We start from the raw sequence: 26271 nt of genomic DNA, 5'->3' as shown, positions 1-26271 counted from the left end.
AGGCACAGAGACTGGGGCTGCTTGCTTGTCTCGCCACGTGAAACTTCAAACGTATCTTAGGTGGTCCATGCCGGGTGCCTACGATATCCCTCCTCCGAAAATGCGAACGTCTGCAGATAGCTCTCAGCCAGAAAGAGCTAGCCTGGAAAGCTGTTGCTCAGCCTCATCTGCCCATGGCACTGCTCGCACAGAGGCACAGAGACTGGGGCTGCTTGCTTGTCTCGCCACGTCAAACTTCAAACGTATCTTAGGTGGTCCATGACGGGTGCCTACGACATCCCTCCTCCGAAAATGCAAACGTCTGCAGATAGCTCGCAGCCAGAAAGAGCTAGCCTGGAAAGCTGTTGCTCAGCCTCATCTGCCCATGGCACTGCTCGCACAGAGGCACAGAGACTGGGGCTGCTTGCTTGTCTTGCCACCTCAAACTTCAAATGTAACTTTGGGGGTCCGTACAGGGGGCCTCTGACAGCCCTGCTCTGAAAATGCGAACGTCTGCAGATAGCTCGCAGGCAGAAAGAGCTAGCCTGAAAACTGTTGCTCAGCCTCATCTGCCCATGGCACTGCTCGCACAGAGGCACAGAGACTGGGGCTGCTTGCTTGTCTAGCCCCGTCAAACTTGAAATGTAGATTAGGTGGTTCGTGCCGGGCGCCTCCGGCAGCCCTGGTCCGAAAATGCAAACGTCTGCAGATAGCTCGCAGCCAGAAAGAGCTAGCCTGAAAACTGTTGCTCAGCCTCATCTGCCCATGGCATTGCTCGCACAGAGGCACAGAGACTGGGGTGCTTGCTTGTCTCGCCACCTCAAACTTCAAACGTATCTTAGGTGGTGCATGCCGGGTGCCTCCGGCATCCCTGCTCCAAAAATGCAAACGTCTGCAGATAGCTCTCAGCCAGAAAGAGCTAGCCTGGAAAGCTGTTGCTCAGCCTCATCTGCCCATGGCACTGCTCGCACAGAGGCACAGACACTGGGGCTGCTTGCTTGTCTTGCCCCCTCAAACTTCAAACGTAGCTTAGGTGGTCCCTGCCGGGTGCCTCCGGCAGCCCTGCTCTGAAAATGCAAACGTCTGCAGACAGCTCGCAGACCAGAAGAGCTAGCCTTGAAAGCTGTTGCTCAGCCTCATCTGCCCATGGCACTGCTCGCACAGAGGCACAGAGACTGGGGCTGCTTGCTTGTCTTGCCCCCTCAAACTTCACATGTAGCATTGGGGGTGCATGCCAGGCTCCTCCGGCAGCCCTGCTCCCAAAATGCAAACGTCTGCAGACAGATTGCAGCCAGAAAGAGCTAGCCTGGAAAGGTGTTGCTCAGCCTCATCTGCCCATGGCACTGCTCGCACAGAGGCACAGAGACTGGGGCTGCTTGCTTGTCTTGCCCCCTCAATCTTCAAATGTACCAGTGGTGGTGCATGCAAGGCGCCTCCGGCAGCCCTGCTGCAAAAATGTGAACGTCTGCAGATAGCTCGCAGCCAGAAAGAGCTAGCCTGGAAACCTGTTGCTCAGCCTCATCTGCCCATGGCACTGCTCACACAGAGGCACAGAGACTGGGGCTGCTTGCTTGTCTTGCCACCTCATACTTCAAACGTAGCTTAGGCTGTCCGTGCCGGGCGCCTCCGGCAGCCCTGGTCCGAAAATGCGAACGTCTGCAGATAGCTCGCAGCCAGAAAGAGCTAGCCTGGAAAGCTGTTGCTCAGCCTCATCTGCCCATGGCACTGCTCGCACAGAGGCACAGAGACTGGGGTGCTTGTATGTCTTGCCGCCTCAAACTTCAAACGTATCTTAGGTGGTGCATGCCGGGTGCCTCCGGCAGCCCTGCTCCGAAAATGCGAACGTCTGCAGATAGCTCTCAGCCAGAAAGAGCTAGCCTGGAAAGCTGTTGCTCAGCCTCATCTGCCCATGGCACTGCTCGCACAGAGGCACAGAGACTGGGGCTGCTTGCTTGTCTTCCCACGTCAAACTTCAAATGTAGCTTTGGGGGTCCGTGCAGGGGGCCTCCGGCAGCCCTGCTAAGAAAATGCGAACGTCTGCAGACAGATCGCAGGCAGAAAGAGCTAGCCTGAAAACTGTTGCTCAGCCTCATCTGCCCATGGCACTGCTCGCACAGAGGCACAGAGACTGGGGCTGCTTGCTTGTCTTGCCACCTCAAACTTCAAATGTAGCAGTTGGGGTGCATGCCGGGCGCCTCCGGCAGCCCTGCTGCCAAAATTCGAATGTCTACAGACACATTGCAGCCAGAAAGAGCTAGCATGAAAACTGTTGCTCAGCCTCATCTGCCCAGGGCACTGCTCGCACAGAGGCACAGAGACTGGGGCTGCTTGCTTGTCTAGCCCCGTCAAACTTGAAATGTAGATTAGGTGGTTCGTGCCGGGCGCCTCCGGCAGCCCTGGTCCGAAAATGCAAACGTCTGCAGATAGCTCGCAGCCAGAAAGAGCTGGCCTGAAAACTGTTGCTCAGCCTCATCTGCCCATGGCATTGCTCGCACAGAGGCACAGAGACTGGGGCTGCTTGCTTGTCTCGCCACCTCAAACTTCAAACGTATCTTAGGTGGTCCCTGCCGGGCGCCTCCGGCAGCCCTGCTCCAAAAATGCAAACGTCTGCAGATAGCTCTCAGCCAGAAAGAGCTAGCCTGGAAAGCTGTTGCTCAGCCTCATCTGCCCATGGCACTGCTCGCACAGAGGCACAGACACTGGGGCTGCTTGCTTGTCTTGCCCCCTCAAACTTCAAACGTAGCTTAGGTGGTCCCTGCCGGGTGCCTCCGGCAGCCCTGCTCTGAAAATGCAAACGTCTGCAGACAGCTCGCAGACCAGAAGAGCTAGCCTTGAAAGCTGTTGCTCAGCCTCATCTGCCCATGGCACTGCTCGCACAGAGGCACAGAGACTGGGGCTGCTTGCTTGTCTTGCCCCCTCAAACTTCACATGTAGCATTGGGGGTGCATGCCAGGCTCCTCCGGCAGCCCTGCTCCCAAAATGCAAACGTCTGCAGACAGATTGCAGCCAGAAAGAGCTAGCCTGGAAAGGTGTTGCTCAGCCTCATCTGCCCATGGCACTGCTCGCACAGAGGCACAGAGACTGGGGCTGCTTGCTTGTCATGCCCCCTCAAACTTCAAATGTACCAGTGGTGGTGCATGCAAGGCGCCTCCGGCAGCCCTGCTGCAAAAATGTGAACGTCTGCAGATAGCTCGCAGCCAGAAAGAGCTAGCCTGGAAACCTGTTGCTCAGCCTCATCTGCCCATGGCACTGCTCACACAGAGGCACAGAGACTGGGGCTGCTTGCTTGTCTTGCCACCTCATACTTCAAACGTAGCTTAGGCTGTCCGTGCCGGGCGCCTCCGGCAGCCCTGCTCCGAAAATGCGAACGTCTGCAGATAGCTCGCAGCCAGAAAGAGCTAGCCTGGAAAGCTGTTGCTCAGCCTCATCTGCCCATGGCACTGCTCGCACAGAGGCACAGAGACTGGGGCTGCTTGCTTGTCTTCCCACGTCAGACTTCAAATGTAGCATTGGGGGTGCATGCCGGGCTCCTCCGGCAGCCCTGCTCTTAAAAATCGAACGTCTGCAGATAGCTCGCAGCCAGAAAGAGCTAGCCTGTAAAGCTGTTGCTCAGCCTCATCTGCCCATGGCACTGCTCGCACAGAGGCACAGAGACTGGGGCTGCTTGCTTGTCTTCCCACGTCAGACTTCAAACGTAGCTTAGGCTGTCCGTGCCGGGCGCCTCCGGGAGCCCTGCTCCGAAAACGCGAACGTCTGCAGATAGCTCGCAGCCAGAAAGAGCTAGCCTGGAAAGCTGTTGCTCAGCCTAATCTGCCCATGGCACTGCTCGCACAGAGACACAGAGACTGGGGTGCTTGTATGTCTTGACGCCACAAACTTCAAACGTATCTTAGGTGGTGCATGCCGGGTGCCTCAGGCATCCCTGCTCCAAAAATGCAAACGTCTGCAGATAGCTCTCAGCCAGAAAGAGCTAGCCTGGAAAGCTGTTGCTCAGCCTTATCTGCCCATGGCACTGCTCGCACAGAGGCACAGAGACTGGGGTGCTTGTATGTCTTGCCCCCTCAAACTTCAAACGTATCTTAGGTGGTGCATGCCGGGCTCCTCCGGCATCCCTGCTCCAAAAATGCGAACGTCTGCAGATAGCTCTCAGCCAGAAAGAGCTAGCCTGGAAAGCTGTTGCTCAGCCTCATCTGCCCATGGCACTGCTCGCACAGAGGCACAGAGACTGGGGCTGCTTTCTTGTATTGCCCCCTCAAACTTCAAAAGTAGCTTTGGGATCCGTGTCGGGCGTCTGCGGCAGCCCTGCTCTGAAAATGCGAACGTCTGAAGATAGCTCGCAGCCAGAAAGAGCTAGCCTGGAAAGCTGTTGCTCAGCCTCATCTGCCCATGGCACTGCTCGCACAGAGGCACAGAGATTGGGGCTGCTTGCTTGTCTTGCCACCTCAAAATTCACATGTAGCATTGGGGGTGCATGCCGGGCTCCTCCGGCAGCCCTGCTCCCAAAATTCGAATGTCTGCAGACAGATTGCTGCCAGAAAGAGCTAGCCTGGAAAGCTGTTGCTCAGCCTCATCTTCCCATGGCACTGCTCGCACAGAGGCACAGAGACTGGGGCTGCTTGCTTGTCTTGCCACCTCAAACTTCAAACGTATATTAGGTGGTGCATGCCGGGGGCCTCCGGCAGGGCTGCTCCGAAAATGCGAACGTCTGCAGATAGCTCGCAGCCAGAAAGAGCTAGCCTGGAAAGCTGTTGCTCAGCCTCATCTGCCCATGGCACTGCTCGCACAGAGGCACAGAGACTGGGGCTGCTTGCTTGTCTTGCCACCTCAAACTTCAAATGTAGCATTGGGGGTGCATGCTGGGCTCCTCCGGCAGCCCTGCTCAGAAAATTTGAACGTCTGCAGATAGCTCGCAGCCAGAAAGAGCTAGCCTGGAAACCTGTTGCTCAGCCTCATCTGCCCATGGCACTGCTCGCACAGAGGCACAGAGACTGGGGCTGCTTGCTTGTCTTGCCACCTCAAACTTCAAATGTAGCTTTGGGGGTCCGGCAGGGGGCCTCTGACAGCCCTGCTCTGAAAATGCAAACGTCTGCAGATAGCTCGCAGGCAGAAAGAGCTAGCCTGAAAACTGTTGCTCAGCCTCATCTGCCCATGGCACTGCTCACACAGAGGCACAGAGACTGGGGCTGCTTTCTTGTCTAGCCCCGTTAAACTTGAAATATAGCTTAGGTGGTTCGTGCTGGGCGTCTCTGGCAGCCCTGCTCTGAAAATGCGAACGTCTGCAGATAGCTCTCAGCCAGAAAGAGCTAGCCTGGAAAGCTGTTGCTCAGCCTCATCTGCCCATGGCACTGCTCGCACAGAGGCACAGAGACTGGGGCTGCTTGCTTGTGTTCTCACGTCAGACTTCAAATGTAGCATTGGGGGTGCATGCCGGGCTCCTCCGGCAGCCCTGCTCTGAAAATTCGAACGTCTGCAGATAGCTCGCAGGCAGAAAGAGCTAGCCTGGAAAGCTGTTGCTCAGCCTCATCTGCCCATGGCACTGCTCGCACAGAGGCACAGAGACTGGGGCTGCTTGCTTGTCTTGCCACCTCAAACTTCAAATGTAGCAGTGGGTGTGCATGCCGGGCGTTTCCGGCAGCCCCGCTGCCAGAATTCGAATGTCTACAGACACATTGCAGCCAGAAAGAGCTACCCTGGAAAGGTGTTGCTCAGCCTCATCTGCCCATGGCACTGCTCGCACAGAGGCACAGAGACTGGGGCTGCTTGCTTGTCTTCCCACGTCAGACTTCAAACGTAGCTTAGGCTGTCCGTGCCGGGCCCCTCCGGCAGCCCTGCTCCGAAAACGCGAACGTCTGCAGATAGCTCGCAGGCAGAAAGAGCTAGCCTGGAAAGCTGTTGCTCAGCCTCATCTGCCCATGGCACTGCTCGCATAGAGGCACAGAGACTGGGGTGCTTGTATGTCTTGACGCCTCAAACTTCAAACGTATCTTAGGTGGTGCATGCCGGGTGTCTCCGGCATCCCTTCTCCAAAAATGCAAATGTCTGCAGAAAGCTCTCAGCCAGAAAGAGCTAGCCTGGAAAGCTGTTGCTCAGCCTTATCTGCCCATGGCACTGCTCGCACAGAGGCACAGAGACTGGGGTGCTTGTATGTCTTGCCCCCTCAAACTTCAAACGTATCTTAGGTGGTGCATGCCGGGTGCCTCCGGCATCCCTGCTCCAAAAATGCAAACGTCTGCAGATAGCTCTCAGCCAGAAAGAGCTAGCCTGGAAAGCTGTTGCTCAGCCTCATCTGCCCATGGCACTGCTCGCACAGAGGCACAGAGACTGGGGCTGCTTGCTTGTCTTGCCCCCTCAAACTTCAAACGTAGCTTTGGGATCCGTGTCGGGCGTCTGCGGCAGCCCTGCTCTGAAAATGCGAACGTCTGCAGATAGCTCGCAGGCAGAAAGAGCTAGCCTGGAAAGCTGTTGCTCAGCCTCATCTGCCCATGGCACTGCTCGCACAGGGGCACAGAGACTGGGGCTGCTTGCTTGTCTTGCCACCTCAAAATTCACATGTAGCATTGGGGGTGCATGCCGGGCTCCTCCGCCATCCCTGCTCCCATAATTCGAATGTCTGCAGACAGATTGCTGCCAGAAAGAGCTAGCCTGGAAAGCTGTTGCTCAGCCTCATCTTCCCATGGCACTGCTTGCACAGAGGCACAGAGACTGGGGCTGCTTGCTTGTCTTGCCACCTCAAAATTCACATGTAGCATTGGGGGTGCATGCCGGGCTCCTCCGGCAGCCCTGCTCCCAAAATTCAAATGTCTCCTGACAGATTGCAGCCAGAAAGAGCTAGCCTGGAAAGGTGTTGCTCAGCCTCATCTGCCCATAGCACTGCTCGCACAGAGGCACAGAGACTGGGGCTGCTTGCTTGTCTTGCCACCTCAAACTTCAAACGGAGCTTAAGTGGTCCATGCCGGGTGCCTCCGGCATCCCTGCTCCGAAACTGCGAACGTCTGCAGATAGCTCGCAGCCAGAAAGAGCTAGCCTGAAAACTGTTGCTCAGCCTCATCTGCCCATGGCACTGCTCGCACAGAGGCAAAGAGACTGGGGCTGCTTGCTTGTCTAGCCCCGTTAAACTTGAAATGTAGCTTAGGTGGTTCGTGCTGGGCGTCTCCGGCAACCCTGCTCTGAAAATGCGAACGTCTGCAGATAGCTCTCAGCCAGAAAGAGCTAGCCTGGAAAGCTGTTGCTCAGCCTCATCTGCCCATGGCACTGCTCGCACAGAGGCACAGAGACTGGGGCTGCTTGCTTGTCTTCCCACGTCAGACTTTAAATGTCGCATTGGGGGTGCATGCCGGGCTCCAATGGCAGCCCTGCTCCCAAAATGCGAACGTCTGCAGATAGCTCTCAGCCAGAAAGAGCTAGCCTGGAAAGCTGTTGCTCAGCCTCATCTGCCCATGGCACTGCTCGCACAGCGGCACAGAGACTGGGGCTGCTTGCTTGTCTTGCCACCTCAAACTTCAAATGTAGCTTTGGGGGTCGGTGCAGGGGACCTCCGGCAGCCCTGCTCTGAAAATGCGAACGTCTGCAGATAGATCGCAGGCAGAAAGAGCTAGCCTGAAAACTGTTGCTCAGCCTCATCTGCCCATGGCACTGCTCGCACAGAGGCACAGAGACTGGGGCTGCTTGCTTGTCTTGCCACCTCAAACTTCAAATGTAGCAGTGGGGGTGCATGCCGGGCGCCTCCGGCAGCACCGCTGCCAGAATTCGAATGTCTACAGACACATTGCAGCCAGAAAGAGCTACCCTGGAAAGGTGTTGCTCAGCCTCATCTGCCCATGGCACTGCTCGCACAGAGGCACAGAGACTGGGGCTGCTTGCTAGTCTTCCCACGTCAGACTTCAAACGTAGCTTAGGCTGTCCGTGCCGGGGGACTCCAGCAGGGCTGCTCCCAAAATGCAAACGTCTGCAGATAGCTCTCAGCCAGAAAGAGCTAGCCTGGAAAGCTGTTGCTCAGCCTCATCTGCCCATGGCACTGCTCGCACAGAGGCACAGAGACTGGGGCTGCTTGCTTGTCTTGCCACCTCAAACTTCAAATGTAGCTTTGGGGGTCCGTGCAGGGGACCTCTGACAGCCCTGCTCTGAAAATGCAAACGACTGCAGATAGCTCTCAGCCAGAAAGAGCTAGCCTGAAAACTGTTGCTCAGCCTCATCTGCCCATGGCACTGCTCGCACAGAGGCACAGAGACTGGGGCTGCTTGCTTGTCTTGCCCCCTCAAACTTCAAACGTATCTTAGCTGGTCCGTGCCGGGGGCCTCCGGCAGGGCTGCTCTGAAAATGCAAACGTCTGAATATAGCTCGCAGCCAGAAAGAGCTAGCCTGGAAAGCTGTTGCTCAGCCTCATCTGCCCATGGCACTGCTCGCACAGAGGCACAGAGACTGGGGCTGCTTGCTTGTCTTGCCCCCTCAAACTTCAAACGTATCTTAGCTGGTCCGTGCCGGGGGCCTCCGGCAGGGCTGCTCCGAAAATGCAAACGTCTGAATATAGCTCGCAGCCAGAAAGAGCTAGCCTGGAAAGCTGTTGCTCAGCCTCATCTGCCCATGGCACTGCTCGCACAGAGGCACAGAGACTGGGGCTGCTTGCTTGTCTTGCCCCCTCAAACTTCAAACGTAGCTTAGGTGGTCCATGCCGGGGGCCTCCGGCAGCCCTGCTTCGAAAATGCAAACGTCTGCAGACAGCTCGCAGCCAGAAAGAGCTAGCCTTGAAAGATGTTGCTCAGCCTCATCTGCCCATGGCACTGCTCGCACAGAGGCACAGAGACTGGGGCTGCTTGCTTGTCTTGCCACCTCAAACTTCAAACGTAGCTTAGGTGGTCCATGCCGGGGGACTCCAGCAGGGCTGCTCGCAAAATGCGAACGTCTGCAGATAGCTCGCAGGCACAAAGAGCTATCCTGGAAAGCTGTTGCTCAGCCTCATCTGCCCATGGCACTGCTCGCACAGAGGCACAGAGACTAGGGCTGCTTGCTTGTCTTGCCCCCTCAAACTTCAAACGTGGCTTTGGCATCCGTGTCGGGCGTCTGCGGCAGCCCTACTCCATAAATGCGAACGTCTGCAGATAGCTCGCAGGCAGAAAGAGCTAGCCTGGAAAGTTGTTGCTCAGCCTCATCTGCCCATGGCACTGCTCGCACAGAGGCACAGAGACTGGGGCTGCTTACTTGTCTTGCCCCCTCAAACTTCAAATGTAGCTTTGGGGGTCCGTGCAGGGGGCCTCTGACAGCCCTGCTCTGAAAATGCGAACGTCTGCAGATAGCTCGCAGCCAGAAAGAGCTAGCCTGAAAACTGTTGCTCAGCCTCATCTGCCCATGGCACTGCTCGCACAGAGGCACAGAGACTGGGGCTGCTTGCTTGTCTTGCCACCTCAAACTTCAAACGTATCTTAGCTGGTCCGTGCCGGGGGCCTCCGGCAGGGCTGCTCCGAAAATGCAAACGTCTGCAGATAGCTCGCAGCCAGAAAGAGCTAGCCTGGAAAGCTGTTGCTCAGCCTCATCTGCCCATGGCACTGCTCGCACAGACGCACAGAGACTGGGGCTGCTTGCTTGTCTTGCCACCTCGAACTTCAAACGTAGCTTAGGTAGTCCGTGCCGGGGGCCTCGGGCAGGGCTGCTCCGAAAATGCAAACGTCTGCAGATAGCTCGCAGCCAGAAAGAGCTAGCCTGGAAAGCTGTTGCTCAGCCTCATCTGCCCATGGCACTGCTCGCACAGAGGCACAGAGACTGGGGCTGCTTGCTTGTCTTGCCACCTCAAACTTCAAACGTATCTTAGGTGGTCCATGCCGGGTGCCTACGGCATCCCTGCTCCGAAAATGCAAACGCCTGCAGATAGATCTCAGCCAGAAAGAGCTAGCCTGCAAAGCTGTTGCTCAGCCTCATCTGCCCATGGCACTGCTCGCACAGAGGCACAGAGCCTGGGGCTGCTTGCTTGTCTTGCCACCTCAAACTTCAAATGTAGCTTTGGGGGTCCGTGCAGGGGGCCTCTGACAGCCCTGCTCTGAAAATGCGAACGTCTGCAGATAGCTCGCAGGCAGAAAGAGCTAGCCTGAAAACTGTTGCTCAGCCTCATCTGCCCATGGCACTGCTCGCACAGAGGCACAGAGACTGGGGCTGCTTGCTTGTCTTGCCCCCTCAAACATCAAACGTATCTTAGCTGGTCTGTGCCGGGGGCCTCCGGCAGGGGTGCTCCGAAAATGCAAACGTCTGCAGATAGCTCGCAGCCAGAAAGAGCTAGCCTCGAAAGGTGTTGCTCAGCCTCATCTGCCCATGGCACTGCTCGCACAGAGGCACAGAGACTGGGGCTGCTTGCTTGTCTTGCCACCTCAAACTTCAAACGTAGCTTAGGTGGTCCTTGCCGGGGGCCTCCGGCAGGGCTGCTCCGAAAATGCAAACGTCTGCAGATAGCTCGCAGCCAGAAAGAGCTAGCATGGAAAGCTGTTGCTCAGCCTCATCTGCCCATGGCACTGCTCGCACAGAGGCACAGAGACTGGGGCTGCTTGCTTGTCTTGCCCCCTCAAACTTCAAACGTATCTTAGGTGGTCCATGCCGGGTGCCTACGGCATCCCTGCTCCGAAAATGCAAACGTCTGCAGATAGATCTCAGCCAGAAAGAGCTAGCCTGCAAAGCTGTTGCTCAGCCTCATCTGCCCATGGCACTGCTCGCACAGAGGCACAGAGACTGGGGCTGCTTGCTTGTCTTGCCACCTCAAACTTCAAATGTAGCTTTGGGGGTCCGTGCAGGGGGCCTCTGACAGCCCTGCTCTGAAAATGCGAACGTCTGCAGATAGCTCGCAGCCAGAAAGAGCTAGCCTGAAAACTGTTGCTCAGCCTCATCTGCCCATGGCACTGCTCGCACAGAGGCACAGAGACTGGGGCTGCTTGCTTGTCTTGCCCCCTCAAACTTCAAACGTAGCTTTGGGATCCGTGTCGGGCGTCTGCGGCAGCCCTGCTCTGAAAATGCGAATGTCTGCAGATAGCTCTCAGACAGAAAGAGCTAGCCTGGAAAGCTGTTGCTCAGCCTCATCTGCCCATGGCACTGCTCGCACAGAGGCACAGAGACTGGGGCTGCTTGCTTGTCTTGCCACCTCAAACTTCACATGTAGCATTGGGGGTGCATGCCGGGCTCCTCCGGCAGCCCTGCTCCCAAAATTCAAATGTCTCCTGACAGATTGCAGCCAGAAAGAGCTAGCCTGGAAAGGTGTTGCTCAGCCTCATCTGCCCATAGCACTGCTCGCACAGAGGCACAGAGACTGGGGCTGCTTGCTTGTCTTGCCACCTCAAACTTCAAACGGAGCTTAAGTGGTCCATGCCGGGTGCCTCCGGCATCCCTGCTCCGAAACTGCGAACGTCTGCAGATAGCTCGCAGCCAGAAAGAGCTAGCCTGGAAAGCTGTTGCTCAGCCTCATCTGCCCATGGCACTGCTCGCACTGAGGCACAGAGACTGGGGCTGCTTGCTTGTCTTGCCACCTCAAACTTCAAATGTAGCTTTGGGGGTCCATGCAGGGGGCCTCTGACAGCCCTGCTCTGAAAATGCGAACGTCTGCAGATAGCTCGCAGCCAGAAAGAGCTAGCCTGGAAATTGTTGCTCAGCCTCATCTGCCCATGGCACTGCTCGCACAGAGGCACAGAGACTGGGGCTGCTTGCTTGTCTAGACCCGTCAAACTTGAAATGTAGCTTAGGTGGTTCGTGCCGGGCGTCTCCGGCAGCCCTGCTCTGAAAATGCGAACGTCTGCAGATAGCTCGCAGCCAGAAAGAGCTAGCCTGGAAAGGTGTTGCTCAGCCTCATCTGCCCATGGCACTGCTCGCACAGAGGCACAGAGACTGGGGCTGCTTGCTTGTCTTGCCCCCTCAAACTTCAAACGTATCTTAGCTGGTCCGTGCCGGGGGCCTCCGGCAGGGCTGCTCCGAAAATGCAAACGTCTGAATATAGCTCGCAGCCAGAAAGAGCTAGCCTGGAAAGCTGTTGCTCAGCCTCATCTGCCCATGGCACTGCTCGCACAGAGGCACAGAGACTGGGGCTGCTTGCTTGTCTTGCCCCCTCAAACTTCAAACGTATATTAGGTGGTTCGTGCCGGGCGTCTCCGGCAGCCCTGCTCCGAAAATGCGAACGTCTGCAGATAGATTGCAGCCAGAAAGAGCTAGCCTGGAAAGCTGTTGCTCAGCCTCATCTGCCCATGGCACTGCTCGCACAGAGGCACAGAGACTGGGGCTGCTTGCTTGTCTTGCCCCCTCAAACTTCAAACGTATCTTAGCTGGTCCGTGCCGGGGGCCTCCGGCAGGGCTGCTCCAAAAATGCGAACGTCTGCAGACAGCTCGCAGCCAGAAAGAGCTAGCCTGAAAACTGTTGCTCAGCCTCACCTGCCCATGGCACTGCTCGCACAGAGGCACAGAGACTAGAGCTGCTTGCTTGTCTTGCCCCCTCAAACTTCAAAAGTAGCTTTGGGATCCGTGTCGGGCATCTGCGGCAGCCCTGCTCTGAAAATGCGAACGTCTGCAGATAGCTCTCAGCCAGAAAGAGCTAGCCTGGAAAGCTGTTGCTCAGCCTCATCTGCCCATGGCACTGCTCGCACAGAGGCACAGAGACTGGGGCTTCTTGCTTGTCTTGCCACCTCAAACTTCACATGTATCATTAGGGGTGCATGCCGGGCTCCTCCGGCAGCCCTGCTCCCAAAATTCAAATGTCTGCTGACAGATTGCAGCCAGAAAGAGCTAGCCTGGAAAGCTGTTCCTCAGCCTCATCTGCCCATGGCACTGCTCGCACTGAGGCACAGAGACTGGGGCTGCTTGCTTGTCTTGCCACCTCAAACTTCAAATGTAGCTTTGGGGGTCCGTGCCGGGGGCCTCTGACAGCCCTGCTCTGAAAATGCGAACGTCTGCAGATAGCTCGCAGCCGGAAAGAGCTAGCCTGGAAAGCTGTTGCTCAGCCTCATCTGCCCATGGCACTGCTCGCACAGAGGCACAGAGACTGGGGCTGCTTGCTTGTCTTGCCACCTCAAACTTCAAACGGAGCTTAAGTGGTCCATGCCGGGTGCCTCCGGCTTCCCTGCTCCGAAAGTGCGAACGTCTGCAGATAGCTTGCAGCCAGAAAGAGCTAGCCTGGAAAGCTGTTGCTCAGCCTCATCTGCCCATGGCACTGCTCGCACTGAGGCACAGAGACTGGGGCTGCTTGCTTGTCTTGCCACCTCAAACTTCAAATGTAGCTTTGGGGGTCCGTGCAGGGGGCCTCTGACAGCCCTGCTCTGAAAATGCGAACGTCTGCAGATAGCTCGCAGGCAGAAAGACCTAGACTGAAAGCTGTTGCTCAGCCTCATCTGCCCATGGCACTGCTCGCACTGAGGCACAGAGACTGGGGCTGCTTGCTTGTCTTGCCCCCTCAAACTTCAAACGTGGCTTTGGGATCCGTGTCGGGTGTCCGCGGCATCCCTGCTCCGAAAATGCAAACGTCTGCAGATAGCTCGCAGCCAGAAAGAGCTAGCCTGGAAAGCTGTTGCTCAGCCTCATCTGCCCATGGCACTGCTCGCACAGAGGCACAGAGACTGGGGCTGCTTGCTTGTCTTGCCACCTCAAACTTCAAATGTAGCTTTGGGGGTCCGTGCAGGGGGCCTCTGACAGCCCTGCTCTGAAAATGCGAACGTCTGCACATAGCTCGCAGGCAGATAGAGCTATCCTGGAAAGCTGTTGCTCAGCCTCATCTTCCCATGGCACTGCTCGCACAGAGGCACACAGACTGGGGCTGCTTGCTTGTCTTGCCCCCTCAAACTTCAAACGTGGCTTTGGGATCCGTGTCGGGCGTCCGCGGTAGCCCTGCTCTGAAAATGCAAACGTCTGCAGATAGCTCGCAGGCAGAAAGAGCTAGCCTGGAAAGCTGTGGCTCAGCCTCATCTGCCCATGGCACTGCTCGCACAGAGGCACAGAGACTGGGGCTGCTTGCTTGTCTTGCCACCTCGAACTTCAAACGTATCTTAGGTGGTCCATGCCGGGTGCCTCCGGCATCCCTGCTCCGAAAATGCAAACGTCTGCAGATAGCTCGCAGCCAGAAAGAGCTAGCCTGGAAAGCTGTTGCTCAGCCTCATCTGCCCATGGCACTGCTCACACAGAGGCACAGAGACTGGGGCTGCTTGCTTGTCTTACCACCTCAAACTTCAAACGTATCTTAGGTGGTCCATGCCGGGTGCCTCCGGCATCCATGCTCCGAAAATGCAAACGTCTGCAGACAGCTTGCAGCCAGAAAGAGCTAGCCTGGAAAGCTGTTGCTCAGCCTCATGTGCCCATGGCACTGCTCGCACAGAGGCACACAGACTGGGGCTGCTTGCTTGTCTTGCCCCCTCAAACTTCAAACGTGGCTTTGGGATCTGTGTCGGGCATCTGCGGCAGCCCTGCTCCGAAAATGCGAACGTCTGCACATAGCTTGCAGGCAGAAAGAGCTAGCCTGGAAAGCTGTTGCTCAGCCTCATCTGCCCATGGCACTGCTCGCACAGAGGCACAGAGACTGGGGCTGCTTGCTTGTCTTGCCCCCTCAAACTTCAAACGTAGCTTAGGTGGTCCGTGCCGGGGGCCTCCGGCAGGGCTGCTCCGAAAATCCAAACGTCTGCAGATAGCTCGCAGTCAGAAAGAGCTAGCCTGGAAAGCTGTTGCTCAGCCTCATCTGCCCATGGCACTGCTCGCTCAGAGGCACAGAGACTGGGGCTGCTTGCTTGTCTTGCCCCCTCAAACTTCAAACGTATCTTAGGTGGTCCATGCCGGGTGCCTCCGGCATCCCTGCTCCGAAAATGCTAACGTCTGCAGACAGCTCGCAGGCAAGGAGAGATAGTCTGGAAAGCTGTTGCTCAGCCTCATCTGCTCGTGGCACTGCTCACAGACAGGCACAGAGACTGGATCTGCTTGCTTGTCTTGCCACCTCAAACTTCATAAGTATCTTTGGGATCCGTGTCGGGCGTCTGCGGCAGCCCTGCTCTGAAAATGCGAACGTCTGCAGATAGCTCGCAGCCAGAAAGAGCTAGCCTGGAAAGCTGTTGCTCAGCCTCATCTGCCCATGGCACTGCTCACACAGAGGCACAGAGACTGGGGCTGCTTGCTTGTCTTACCACCTCAAACTTCAAACGTATCTTAGGTGGTCCATGCCGGGTGCCTCCGGCATCCATGCTCCGAAAATGCAAACGTCTGCAGACAGCTTGCAGCCAGAAAGAGCTAGCCTGGAAAGCTGTTGCTCAGTCTCATGTGCCCATGGCACTGCTCGCACAGAGGCACACAGACTGGGGCTGCTTGCTTGTCTTGCCCCCTCAAACTTCAAACGTGGCTTTGTGTCGGGGCGGTCGGCTAAGTCCTACCCCGAGGGTCGCGAACCTGGAGAAGCGGCGGAAGAATGCAGCCGACTCAATGTGAGTGATAAGCAAGCTTCATTTATTACAGTTTGGTTACACAATTTATAGAGTGATTAATTAGCTACTACATATTGCAAAGTTAGAGCTCATTATTGGCTAGCCAGCTAATTGTCAACTCCGCCCATACTCCCTCATTCTTCTCCAGCTGCATCCTGTTTTTCACATTCTTGCTAACCGCAGAGTTGATTTGTTAAATTCCTTGTTCTGTCAAGGACATGCTAAGCTTTAAATGGATTTTCTACAACAAGCAATTCGGTCGAGCCTTGCCATCCCCCCACACTTCCCCCTTTTTCTTTTTAAATTGCAATAGGGCTCCTAACAGATGAGAATTTGTTAAAAATACACAAAAGTCAATAGGGAGGTCGGGGTCACGACGGTGAGCGAAACGTGAGGCAATCTGGTCAGCAATTTGAGAGAGGATACGCTGCTGTTCCGACGTAAGTTGCACCGGTGTAGTTGGGTCTGTCCCACGTAGTAACGGTCGAAGGCTGTCCAGCTGTGCGTTGGATATTCCGACGACAGGACGGATCCATTGGATATCTCCCATCAGCCTTTGGGCGTCATGCAGTGTCTTGATTGACGTGTTGAGTTGCAGTTTTTGTGGGTGGATCTGAGAGTCAGAAATCTTCCAGCCTAGGTATAGCCATGGCGCTTTCGTTTGAATTTTTTCCACGGCTATTACTAAACCATTCTCTCTCAGCTTTGTATGTAATAGCCGAACTTGTTCTGCACTGAATTCCGATTCTTGTGCAAGTAGGATGTCATCCATATAATGGTAAATGAACGTGTGTGGCCATAATTTCCTTAAGGGTTGTAGTGCATTGTCCACATACAACTGGCACAGCGTGGGACTATTTTTCATTCCTTGTGGTAATACTGTCCATTCAAAACGTTGTGCTGGCGCCTCTTTGTTAATAGCGGGCAAAGTAAACGCAAAGCGTTGCATATCTTGCTCGTGTAATGCAATAGTAAAAAAGCAATCTTTTAAGTCCACTATCAACAGTCTCCAATGTTCTGGTAACATAGTGGGGTTAGGTAGTCCTGGCTGCAGCGCTCCCATCGATTGCATTTGAGTGTTAACTGCCCTTAAGTCATGTACTAGCCTAAATTTTCCAGATTTTTTCTTGATCACAAAAATTGGGGTATTCCAAGGGCTTGTCGATAAACGCAGATGTTTTTGGTCTAGTTGTTCTTGCACTATTTGATGAGCGGCGGCGAGGCTTTCCTGCTTTAACGGCCACTGTTCGACCCACACTGGTTCGTTCGTTATCCACTGCAATGGGATCGGGAAAGCCCAGGTTGCAGTGACCGTTACTGAAAAACCTTCTCGGTGGTTAGCACCACCCCCAATTGGTCAAGAACATCTCTTCCAATTAGACCATTCACTCCAGTCGGGAGGGGCATGACAGTGACTGGCACGGTCGCATGTCTGTTGTCTATGATTATCAAAATACGGTCCACGCTCCGTTGTACCGGAGTGTATCCTCCCACTCCTTCAACTCCTCGCTCCATTGGTTTCGTAGGCCATGTTTTAGGCCAGACCCCTTCTTCTATAATAGTTAAGTCAGCACCTGTATCCAACAGCAGCGAGAGGTGGATCTGTTGACCCCGGGCCTCTAGCGTAGCCATCGTAGTCGGTCGATGGTTCATAGACATGGTCAGAAATACTCCTGCTCCCGTTGAGCCAAATCCTCGGTCCTCCCGGGGGGTGGTGATTTTCGGGGAAATACCCGCAGTCAGGTGTGGCAGCGGTACCAATTGGGCAATTTTGCTGCCTGTTGGAATATGTATTGGCGGAAACGATGTCTGGACAATGATGCTAATAGTCCCGGTAAAATCGGCGTCAATGAGTCTTGGGATGACCGTCAAACCTTTTAGGCTTGTTGACGAGCGGCCGAGTAATAACGTTTCACATGCTTGTTTATTAATAGTCACTGGTCCCTTTACATTGCTTGGTACTCGTTGGGGTCTTTGATCCAATAGGGTGACAGCTACTGCCGTTGCCACATCCATTCCGAGGCTGCCGGCTGCAGCTGGTTGTAACTGGCTGCTGATGTCGCTGTGGGCGTTTGTAAGTCGGCAGTCACTTGCTGCACTGCTGGAGCTGCTACTTGTGTCGGGGCGCGACGGCTCGACGCGCTCATCCGTCCGTTTCCCGACTTAAGACATATCTCAGTATTGTGATTGTTCGTACGGCAGTTCTCACACCACACCCTGGTGGCTTGACAATTACGTCTCATATGTCCTTCTCGCCCACATCGGTAACACTTAAAGTTTCGTGGCGGCTTCGGTCGTGCCTCCGCAGCATTAACTCGAAGGGGTTGCAGAGCGGCGAACACTTGCTGTTGGATTTGCTGTTGGGCTGTGAAGGCCTGTTGTTGGGCTTGAAGGATATCGCTTCCTAACTGTTTCATAGCCTCGACCAACATAGCTTGTGGTCCTACCGGTACCCTACTCATTCTATCCAACATTAGTTCTACTGTGGCATCAGCGGGTAAAGAACTTATGATGTTTCTAGTTTGAGTATTCGAATTCTGAATAACACACTGCCTCAGCAAAGCTGCCCTCATCCACTCCGGTACATCTGACTGTTCTATGGCACTAGTGAGGCGATCAATAAAGCGAGCAAAAGTTTCCTCCCTTCCTTGCTTAATGCCCATATAGGACGGCGAGGGCTGTGCAGTTTTAACGTGTTCAAGAGCAGCTCTAGCCGTACGCATAGCCTCCAAGCATCGCTGCGGCCCCATCTGCAGTTGTGCCCTGATAGTGACAAAAGGACCTGCCCCCATCAGTTGTTCTACTGTTACGCCTCGCAACGGATCACCCTGTTCCCGCGGCATCTGAGCGGACGCTTCACAATATCGTTGCCAATGAGCCTGCCACAGCAATAACTGCGACTGAGTCATGATCATTCGCATGATAACCTTAATGTCCTCAGGGCAAAGCACAGCACCTCCCCATATGTAATTTAGCATCTGCTTAGATGGCTCGCCGTGTAAACCTGACTCAGTCACCGTACTTCGCAGCTGGGACAACAACTTCCAATTCATGGGGGTATGTCTACCTTGCAGGTCTCCATGCTCATCCTCCTCAAATGCTACCGGAAAGGCTAGCGGGAGAAAATCTCCTGCCTCAGCAGCTTCACTCATTATCTTTTTCCAATTAACTCCTATCGGACGTCTACAGCTTTGGGCACCCTTTTCCATTCCGCTGCCCTCCTCGGCTAATTTTTGCTCATTTACTGAAACACCCTCTCCTTCATGCTTTTGAACACCCTCTGACCCTGAACCACCGAGATTTCCCTTCATCGTCACCGTCACGGGCTCCCAACACGGTGGTTCGGGGACTTTGCTTGTGCTAAATAACAAGGCATTGTCTCCAGGAGGTGGCGTGGTTCCACTAGAAAACGAGGAACATCCCGCCTCCGGCGGGGGAGCCGACGGCTCTACCTTTTCCAACTTCTGAGTAGCAACTGCCGCAAGGTTTTTCTCAACTTTATACCTCTTAATGCAATTGATAACTTCCCGCCACGGCTTCATTAATTTCTTACCTATCTTATCGTCATCAATAACCATATCCCATAACACGTCTCCAAATTCCCACCACTCCTTCTCTTCAAATAACGAATCTGGAGTCTTAAAAAACCCTTTGAGCTTACCGGTTGCCACTAGACCCGCTAGATGTTTGATACAACCAAGCTCTACTCCCCGCTTTTCTAAAAAGCGCTGTAATAACTCTAGGGCTACTTCCTTATCCATACCTTTATCAATAATCCTCTATCCTTTAATAAAAATTAAAAACATATACCTGCCGAAGCGATATCCTTGCAGCCCTTAACCTGTAGCCCTTGCGGTGGCGAGCGTACGCAAAATCACGTAGTCAGGCTCCTAAGTCGACACACCACAGCGCAGTGTTCGGTCGCTTCTGCCCCCTGGTCGCTGCTCCCAGTGCCCCGCTCCTTGCCGCTGCTCCGGGTCGCTGTTCGGGCGCCAGATGTCGGGGCGAAGTTCTACCCCAAGGGTCGCGAACCTGGAGAAGCGGCGGAAGAATGCAGCCGACTCAATGTGAGTGATAAGCAAGCTTCGTTTATTACAGTTTGGTTACACAATTTATAGAGTGATTAATTAGCTACTACATATTGCAAAGTTAGAGCTCATTATTGGCTAGCCAGCTAATTGTCAACTCGGCCCATACTCCCTCATTCTTCTCCAGCTGCATCCTGTTTTTCACATTCTTGCTAACCGCAGAGTTGATTTGTTAAATTCCTTGTTCTGTCAAGGACATGCTAAGCTTAAAATGGATTTTCTACAACAAGCAATTCGGTCGAGCCTTGCCATCCCCCCACAGCTTTGGGATCCGTGTCGGGCGTCTGCGGCAGCCCTGCTCCGAAAATGCGAACGTCTGCAGATAGATTGCAGCCAGAAAGAGCTAGCCTGGAAAGCTGTTGCTCAGCCTCATCTGCCCATGGCACTGCTCGCACAGAGGCACAGAGACTGGGGCTGCTTGCTTGTCTTGCCACCTCAAACTTCACATGTAGCATTGGGGGTGCATGCCGGGCTCCTCCGGCAGCCCTGCTCCCAAAATTCGAATGTCTGCAGATAGATTGCAGCCAGAAAGAGCTAGCCTGGAAAGGTGTTGCTCAGCCTCATCTGCCCATGGCACTGCTCGCACAGAGGCACAGAGACTGGGGCTGCTTGCCTGTCTTGCCACCTCAAACTTCAAACGTAGCTTTGGGGGTCCGTGCCGGGGGTCTCCGGCAGGGCTGCTCTGAAAATGCGAACGTCTGCAGATAGCTCTCAGCCAGAAAGAGCTAGCCTGGAAAGCTGTTGCTCAGCCTCATCTGCCCATGGCACTGCTCGCACTGAGGCACAGAGACTGGGGCTGCTTGCTTGTCTTGCCCCCTCAAACTTCAAACGTGGCTTTGGGATCCGTGTCGGGTGTCCGCGGCATCCCTGCTCCGAAAATGCAAACGTCTGCAGATAGCTCGCAGCCAGAAAGAGCTAGCCTGGAAAGCTGTTGCTCAGCCTCATCTGCCCATGGCACTGCTCGCACAGAGGCACAGAGACTGGGGCTGCTTGCTTGTCTTGCCACCTCAAACTTCAAATGTAGCTTTGGGGGTCCGTGCAGGGGGCCTCTGACAGCCCTGCTCTGAAAATGCGAACGTCTGCACATAGCTCGCAGGCAGATAGAGCTATCCTGGAAAGCTGTTGCTCAGCCTCATCTTCCCATGGCACTGCTCGCACAGAGGCACACAGACTGGGGCTGCTTGCTTGTCTTGCCCCCTCAAACTTCAAACGTGGCTTTGGGATCCGTGTCGGGCGTCCGCGGTAGCCCTGCTCTGAAAATGCAAACGTCTGCAGATAGCTCGCAGGCAGAAAGAGCTAGCCTGGAAAGCTGTGGCTCAGCCTCATCTGCCCATGGCACTGCTCGCACAGAGGCACAGAGACTGGGGCTGCTTGCTTGTCTTGCCACCTCGAACTTCAAACGTATCTTAGGTGGTCCATGCCGGGTGCCTCCGGCATCCCTGCTCCGAAAATGCAAACGTCTGCAGATAGCTCGCAGCCAGAAAGAGCTAGCCTGGAAAGCTGTTGCTCAGCCTCATCTGCCCATGGCACTGCTCACACAGAGGCACAGAGACTGGGGCTGCTTGCTTGTCTTACCACCTCAAACTTCAAACGTATCTTAGGTGGTCCATGCCGGGTGCCTCCGGCATCCATGCTCCGAAAATGCAAACGTCTGCAGACAGCTTGCAGCCAGAAAGAGCTAGCCTGGAAAGCTGTTGCTCAGCCTCATGTGCCCATGGCACTGCTCGCACAGAGGCACACAGACTGGGGCTGCTTGCTTGTCTTGCCCCCTCAAACTTCAAACGTGGCTTTGGGATCTGTGTCGGGCATCTGCGGCAGCCCTGCTCCGAAAATGCGAACGTCTGCACATAGCTTGCAGGCAGAAAGAGCTAGCCTGGAAAGCTGTTGCTCAGCCTCATCTGCCCATGGCACTGCTCGCACAGAGGCACAGAGACTGGGGCTGCTTGCTTGTCTTGCCCCCTCAAACTTCAAACGTAGCTTAGGTGGTCCGTGCCGGGGGCCTCCGGCAGGGCTGCTCCGAAAATCCAAACGTCTGCAGATAGCTCGCAGTCAGAAAGAGCTAACCTGGAAAGCTGTTGCTCAGCCTCATCTGCCCATGGCACTGCTCGCTCAGAGGCACAGAGACTGGGGCTGCTTGCTTGTCTTGCCCCCTCAAACTTCAAACGTATCTTAGGTGGTCCATGCCGGGTGCCTCCGGCATCCCTGCTCCGAAAATGCTAACGTCTGCAGACAGCTCGCAGGCAAGGAGAGATAGTCTGGAAAGCTGTTGCTCAGCCTCATCTGCTCGTGGCACTGCTCACAGACAGGCACAGAGACTGGATCTGCTTGCTTGTCTTGCCACCTCAAACTTCATAAGTATCTTTGGGATCCGTGTCGGGCGTCTGCGGCAGCCCTGCTCTGAAAATGCGAACGTCTGCAGATAGCTCGCAGCCAGAAAGAGCTAGCCTGGAAAGCTGTTGCTCAGCCTCATCTGCCCATGGCACTGCTCACACAGAGGCACAGAGACTGGGGCTGCTTGCTTGTCTTACCACCTCAAACTTCAAACGTATCTTAGGTGGTCCATGCCGGGTGCCTCCGGCATCCATGCTCCGAAAATGCAAACGTCTGCAGACAGCTTGCAGCCAGAAAGAGCTAGCCTGGAAAGCTGTTGCTCAGTCTCATGTGCCCATGGCACTGCTCGCACAGAGGCACACAGACTGGGGCTGCTTGCTTGTCTTGCCCCCTCAAACTTCAAACGTGGCTTTGTGTCGGGGCGGTCGGCTAAGTCCTACCCCGAGGGTCGCGAACCTGGAGAAGCGGCGGAAGAATGCAGCCGACTCAATGTGAGTGATAAGCAAGCTTCATTTATTACAGTTTGGTTACACAATTTATAGAGTGATTAATTAGCTACTACATATTGCAAAGTTAGAGCTCATTATTGGCTAGCCAGCTAATTGTCAACTCCGCCCATACTCCCTCATTCTTCTCCAGCTGCATCCTGTTTTTCACATTCTTGCTAACCGCAGAGTTGATTTGTTAAATTCCTTGTTCTGTCAAGGACATGCTAAGCTTTAAATGGATTTTCTACAACAAGCAATTCGGTCGAGCCTTGCCATCCCCCCACACTTCCCCCTTTTTCTTTTTAAATTGCAATAGGGCTCCTAACAGATGAGAATTTGTTAAAAATACACAAAAGTCAATAGGGAGGTCGGGGTCACGACGGTGAGCGAAACGTGAGGCAATCTGGTCAGCAATTTGAGAGAGGATACGCTGCTGTTCCGACGTAAGTTGCACCGGTGTAGTTGGGTCTGTCCCACGTAGTAACGGTCGAAGGCTGTCCAGCTGTGCGTTGGATATTCCGACGACAGGACGGATCCATTGGATATCTCCCATCAGCCTTTGGGCGTCATGCAGTGTCTTGATTGACGTGTTGAGTTGCAGTTTTTGTGGGTGGATCTGAGAGTCAGAAATCTTCCAGCCTAGGTATAGCCATGGCGCTTTCGTTTGAATTTTTTCCACGGCTATTACTAAACCATTCTCTCTCAGCTTTGTATGTAATAGCCGAACTTGTTCTGCACTGAATTCCGATTCTTGTGCAAGTAGGATGTCATCCATATAATGGTAAATGAACGTGTGTGGCCATAATTTCCTTAAGGGTTGTAGTGCATTGTCCACATACAACTGGCACAGCGTGGGACTATTTTTCATTCCTTGTGGTAATACTGTCCATTCAAAACGTTGTGCTGGCGCCTCTTTGTTAATAGCGGGCAAAGTAAACGCAAAGCGTTGCATATCTTGCTCGTGTAATGCAATAGTAAAAAAGCAATCTTTTAAGTCCACTATCAACAGTCTCCAATGTTCTGGTAACATAGTGGGGTTAGGTAGTCCTGGCTGCAGCGCTCCCATCGATTGCATTTGAGTGTTAACTGCCCTTAAGTCATGTACTAGCCTAAATTTTCCAGATTTTTTCTTGATCACAAAAATTGGGGTATTCCAAGGGCTTGTCGATAAACGCAGATGTTTTTGGTCTAGTTGTTCTTGCACTATTTGATGAGCGGCGGCGAGGCTTTCCTGCTTTAACGGCCACTGTTCGACCCACACTGGTTCGTTCGTTATCCACTGCAATGGGATCGGGAAAGCCCAGGTTGCAGTGACCGTTACTGAAAAACCTTCTCGGTGGTTAGCACCACCCCCAATTGGTCAAGAACATCTCTTCCAATTAGACCATTCACTCCAGTCGGGAGGGGCATGACAGTGACTGGCACGGTCGCATGTCTGTTGTCTATGATTATCAAAATACGGTCCACGCTCCGTTGTACCGGAGTGTATCCTCCCACTCCTTCAACTCCTCGCTCCATTGGTTTCGTAGGCCATGTTTTAGGCCAGACCCCTTCTTCTATAATAGTTAAGTCAGCACCTGTATCCAACAGCAGCGAGAGGTGGATCTGTTGACCCCGGGCCTCTAGCGTAGCCATCGTAGTCGGTCGATGGTTCATAGACATGGTCAGAAATACTCCTGCTCCCGTTGAGCCAAATCCTCGGTCCTCCCGGGGGGTGGTGATTTTCGGGGAAATACCCGCAGTCAGGTGCGGCAGCGGTACCAATTGGGCAATTTTGCTGCCTGTTGGAATATGTATTGGCGGAAACGATGTCTGGACAATGATGCTAATAGTCCCGGTAAAATCGGCGTCAATGAGTCTTGGGATGACCGTCAAACCTTTTAGGCTTGTTGACGAGCGGCCGAGTAATAACGTTTCACATGCTTGTTTATTAATAGTCACTGGTCCCTTTACATTGCTTGGTACTCGTTGGGGTCTTTGATCCAATAGGGTGACAGCTACTGCCGTTGCCACATCCATTCCGAGGCTGCCGGCTGCAGCTGGTTGTAACTGGCTGCTGATGTCGCTGTGGGCGTTTGTAAGTCGGCAGTCACTTGCTGCACTGCTGGAGCTGCTACTTGTGTCGGGGCGCGACGGCTCGACGCGCTCATCCGTCCGTTTCCCGACTTAAGACATATCTCAGTATTGTGATTGTTCGTACGGCAGTTCTCACACCACACCCTGGTGGCTTGACAATTACGTCTCATATGTCCTTCTCGCCCACATCGGTAACACTTAAAGTTTCGTGGCGGCTTCGGTCGTGCCTCCGCAGCATTAACTCGAAGGGGTTGCAGAGCGGCGAACACTTGCTGTTGGATTTGCTGTTGGGCTGTGAAGGCCTGTTGTTGGGCTTGAAGGATATCGCTTCCTAACTGTTTCATAGCCTCGACCAACATAGCTTGTGGTCCTACCGGTACCCTACTCATTCTATCCAACATTAGTTCTACTGTGGCATCAGCGGGTAAAGAACTTATGATGTTTCTAGTTTGAGTATTCGAATTCTGAATAACACACTGCCTCAGCAAAGCTGCCCTCATCCACTCCGGTACATCTGACTGTTCTATGGCACTAGTGAGGCGATCAATAAAGCGAGCAAAAGTTTCCTCCCTTCCTTGCTTAATGCCCATATAGGATGGCGAGGGCTGTGCAGTTTTAACGTGTTCAAGAGCAGCTCTAGCCGTACGCATAGCCTCCAAGCATCGCTGCGGCCCCATCTGCAGTTGTGCCCTGATAGTGACAAAAGGACCTGCCCCCATCAGTTGTTCTACTGTTACGCCTCGCAACGGATCACCCTGTTCCCGCGGCATCTGAGCGGACGCTTCACAATATCGTTGCCAATGAGCCTGCCACAGCAATAACTGCGACTGAGTCATGATCATTCGCATGATAACCTTAATGTCCTCAGGGCAAAGCACAGCACCTCCCCATATGTAATTTAGCATCTGCTTAGATGGCTCGCCGTGTAAACCTGACTCAGTCACCGTACTTCGCAGCTGGGACAACAACTTCCAATTCATGGGGGTATGTCTACCTTGCAGGTCTCCATGCTCATCCTCCTCAAATGCTACCGGAAAGGCTAGCGGGAGAAAATCTCCTGCCTCAGCAGCTTCACTCATTATCTTTTTCCAATTAACTCCTATCGGACGTCTACAGCTTTGGGCACCCTTTTCCATTCCGCTGCCCTCCTCGGCTAATTTTTGCTCATTTACTGAAACACCCTCTCCTTCATGCTTTTGAACACCCTCTGACCCTGAACCACCGAGATTTCCCTTCATCGTCACCGTCACGGGCTCCCAACACGGTGGTTCGGGGACTTTGCTTGTGCTAAATAACAAGGCATTGTCTCCAGGAGGTGGCGTGGTTCCACTAGAAAACGAGGAACATCCCGCCTCCGGCGGGGGAGCCGACGGCTCTACCTTTTCCAACTTCTGAGTAGCAACTGCCGCAAGGTTTTTCTCAACTTTATACCTCTTAATGCAATTGATAACTTCCCGCCACGGCTTCATTAATTTCTTACCTATCTTATCGTCATCAATAACCATATCCCATAACACGTCTCCAAATTCCCTCCACTCCTTCTCTTCAAATAACGAATCTGGAGTCTTAAAAAACCCTTTGAGCTTACCGGTTGCCACTAGACCCGCTAGATGTTTGATACAACCAAGCTCTACTCCCCGCTTTTCTAAAAAGCGCTGTAATAACTCTAGGGCTACTTCCTTATCCATACCTTTATCAATAATCCTCTATCCTTTAATAAAAATTAAAAACATATACCTGCCGAAGCGATATCCTTGCAGCCCTTAACCTGTAGCCCTTGCGGTGGCGAGCGTACGCAAAATCACGTAGTCAGGCTCCTAAGTCGACACACCACAGCGCAGTGTTCGGTCGCTTCTGCCCCCTGGTCGCTGCTCCCAGTGCCCCGCTCCTTGCCGCTGCTCC

This window comes from Opisthocomus hoazin, chromosome W (assembly GCF_030867145.1).
Source record: "Opisthocomus hoazin isolate bOpiHoa1 chromosome W, bOpiHoa1.hap1, whole genome shotgun sequence".
NCBI lineage: Eukaryota > Metazoa > Chordata > Aves > Opisthocomiformes > Opisthocomidae > Opisthocomus > Opisthocomus hoazin.
This window is presented reverse-complemented; position numbering follows the sequence as displayed.